General features: G+C 37.1%; 1 pseudogene; it reads right to left on the reverse strand.

Annotated features, from left to right (window-relative positions):
• Positions 1-281: 281 nt before the first annotated feature.
• LOC129675443 (olfactory receptor 4P4-like) lies at positions 282-1203 on the reverse strand (annotated as a pseudogene).
• Positions 1204-3840: the final 2637 nt, after the last annotated feature.

Raw genomic sequence — 3840 nt, forward strand, 5'->3', positions numbered from 1 at the left:
TAAAATTACTAAATTATACAGCCTTCCTAATTTGCACCAATAATAAAACAATAGCCATTGTATCTGGGATCATAAAATACAAAATAAATTCTATTTATGTAAAATAGAAAAGATTTAATTAATTGATTCATCCATGTATACAGTCCCCATGGCAAGGGGTCTTATTTCTTTGAGGCATGCAAATTTTGCTGGCTATGCACCATCTTGGCATCTTGCTGTATTGTTCACTTTTATTCTGTAGATAGGACAAAAAGGAGAAAAAGGCTCCACCACCTTCGGCTTCACTTTCCATCAAACAGTTTGTCTTGGCACCACACCTTCTTAATGGCATTTTTCATGTCTGTATTCCTCAGTGTGTAGATGAGAGGGTTGAATAAAGGAGCAATCATAGTGTAGAATAGAGCAAACACCTTGTCATCCCAACAGACTCACCCATTGGAACATATGTAAAGATGAGTGGCAAGAAGAACATGAATACAACTGTGATATGAGAGCCACAGGTAGAAAGGGCTTTGCGAGGGCTCTTGGATGAATGGGTCCTCAAGTTGGACAAAATAATGATGTAAGAAATTACCAAGGCAACAAAGGTCAAAATGGACAGCACCCCTGTGGTGGTAATAATTATAATAATTAGGAGTCTTGTGTCAGTGCAGGCCAGTTTCAGCAGGGAAAATATGTCACAGAAGTAGTGTTTTATTTCATTGGGACCACAAAAGGGAAGTCTGATAATTACCAATATGTGCACAAGTGAATGTATAAAAGCACCAATAACTGAGGCTATCACAAAGGTGTAACACACCTGTCTATTCATGGTGATCATGTAATAAAGGGGTTTGCAAATGGCTACATATCTATCATAGGCCATCACCACCAAGATAAATATCTCAGTTGCACCAAAGAAGTGGGCATAAAACATCTGGGGCAGCCATTGTAGGAGATAGTGTTGCATTGTACCAATAAGTCTATAATCAGTTTGGGGGCTACTGTAGAAGTGAACCAGACATCCATGAAGGACAGGTAGCTGAGAAAAAAATACATTGGCTGCTCACTAAGATGGCTGCTCCTGATGGTGCAAAGAATGAGCAGGTTTCCACGGAGAATTGCAATATAGCAAAGCAAGAACAACACAGAACACATTACCTTGACAGCCTCATTATGGAAAAGTCCCAATAAGATAAATTCTGTGAGGTTTTCAAATCCCATTGCTTCTGTGTGCTTGATTATATAAAGGGGAAAGGATACTGTGCCCAGAGCATTGTCTTTCAAAACTTTTGACTTATTTTCAAAGTCATTTTTTAACCAATAAGTGTATTCATTGACTGTTTAAGATAATTCAATTGTAAATTTGTTACTTTAAAAAGAGCAATAAGTAAGATGAATGGAATACTTGAAAGTACAGTAAGTTCATTCATGAGAACAGATGCACAAAGTGATACTAATAAATTAATTACAGTGCAAATAAAAAATTAATTTTAGTTGTTGGAGAAATTCTAAGGCTTTACACTTAGTAGAAACAAGGTAGATACCTGAAAAGTTAAACACATACTCTTAGTTCAAAATCGAGATACAAGGTCACATGTTGGCAGCATGGAATTGTGTTTTGTTAAAAGAAAATGTTATTGTAATTCCGAGTCCTTCAAAATTACTAAAATTACTGAATTCTGAAAATGTATGCTAGCACTCTACACTCTGCTTCAGTGGAATCAATAACATTAATGAACTTCTTCATATCAATCCTAGAAATGTCATTGAAACCTACTATAAAATAAATAATAAAGGTGATAAAGAGCAACTAGCAAAGTTTTGGAGAAGAATGTTCGAGCATAGCAGTGACTTCCAAGATTTCCCCTTATTTTCCAGTCTGTTCTAGAGGCCCCCACTGGTGTCATCAATTACTCATATTCTGGTATCATTTCAGATGTTAGCACCTGCAGGGACACAGAGCACATCCAGAGGACTGCCTTCTCTTCAACTGTTTCAACCATTTCATCTTTAAATTGAACGACATTGTTTTTTACTTTACCAGATACTCTGCATATGCATGATGATATACCTTAAAATGTCAGTGAAAAATATAAAACATTTTTCTTCTTTTTTAATATACTTTATGTAAATATAGTAACTAGTCTAAAATGTGTCAAAAGATGTTCCACTCAAGACAACTTTATAAAAGTAAATCAATTAATCAACCTTATTAACAAATGAAAATGTCACTTTACTGTAAAGAATTAGAGCAGTAAGAGATCAATGCCTTTTGCCCTGTATGGAAGTACAAGTAAATCTTCAGCAAAAGCCCATTTGAAACACACACACAAAAAGAAAGATTATGTATAGCATTTTATATACTGATTCAAATTCCACTCATTGATCTCAAGTTAATACATTATTGTCTAATTATTCCCCAAATCTTTGAAAGTGTCAAATGAGAAAAGGTACAGTTAGAAATCTAAAATCAAGTAAATGTCTAATATACACTTAGAAGTGAGTATAGACCATGTGTGTCTTTCTGCTTCTGGGTTACCTCACTCAGAATGATCTTTCCTAATTCCACCCATTTGCCTGCAAATTTCATGATTTCCTTGTTTTTAATATCTAAGTAGTATTCCATTGTATAAATGTTGCATAATTTCTGTATGCATTCCTCAGTTAAGGGACATCTATGTTTTTTTTTCCAGATTCTGGATATAATGAATAAAACTGTTATGTACACGGTTGAACAAATGTTCTTTTTGTGTGGTTGAGCATCTTTCAGATATATGCCCTGGAGTGGCATAGCTGGATCTTGAGGTACCACTCTTTCTATTTTTCTGAGAAAGTGCCAGATTTATTTCCAAAGTAGTTGTACTACAATAAATAGTCCTAAAAAAGCAAAACAGCAAAGAAGACCCTAGGGAAGATGCTTAATCCTCACTCAGAAGGGCAAACAAGATAGACATTGGAAGCAGGAGAAGACAGAGAACAAGACAGGAGCTTACCACTGATGGCGGCTGAAAGACTACCCAACAGGATATTGAAGCAGACACTGAAACTCATAGCTAAATGTTGGGCAGAGTGCAAGAAATCTTACTGAAGAAGAGGGAGAAAGATCTGGAAGGGACAGGAGCTCCAGAAGGAAACCAACCCAGCCAAAAATTCTGGTTTCTGGCGATCCTGCAGAGACTGATGAACCAACCAAGGACCATGCATGGAGAGGAACTAGACCCCCTGCTCAGCTGTAGCCCATGTGCAGCTCAGTCTCCATGGGTTTTCCCTAGTAAGGGGAGCAGGGACGGTCTCTGGCATGAACTCAGTTCCCTGCTCTTTGATCATCTTCCCCTGGCGGGGTGGCCTTACTAGGCCATTGAGAAAGAGGATCCAGACATTACTGATGAGACCTGATAAGCTAGGGTCAGACAGTAGGAGAGGAAGACTTGCTTTATCAGTGGACTGGGGAAAAAGGAAGGTGAGACTGGGAGGAGGTGAGGGAGAGGGCAACAGTCAGGATACAAAGTGAATAACTGTAATTTATAAAAATAATAATGACAATGGAAATGCAAATTAAACAACAATGTCATATTAATCTGAGTTGTCAGCATTGCACATATATAACTTAAAATCTTTTTTAAGACAAAATTTACTGACAGACTAGGATGTCTGAAGAGGAATTTTAATTTAGCAACATGGCTACTCTGGCTAGAATATAGACACACTCTCAAAACATACCTTTAATTCCAAATAATGAAGGTAAAGTTGGTTTGTAGAAGGAAGCATTGAGTTAGAAGTTCATTCTTGAGCTTAGGGCAGGTCAGCAGAGACAATTTCATCTGGAGAGTATTTTAGAGACAGGTTGCAGAGGCAACC

Source organism: Psammomys obesus, unplaced genomic scaffold (assembly GCF_907164565.1).
Source record: "Psammomys obesus unplaced genomic scaffold, mPsaObe1.curated_primary_1811, whole genome shotgun sequence".
Lineage (NCBI taxonomy): Eukaryota > Metazoa > Chordata > Mammalia > Rodentia > Muridae > Psammomys > Psammomys obesus.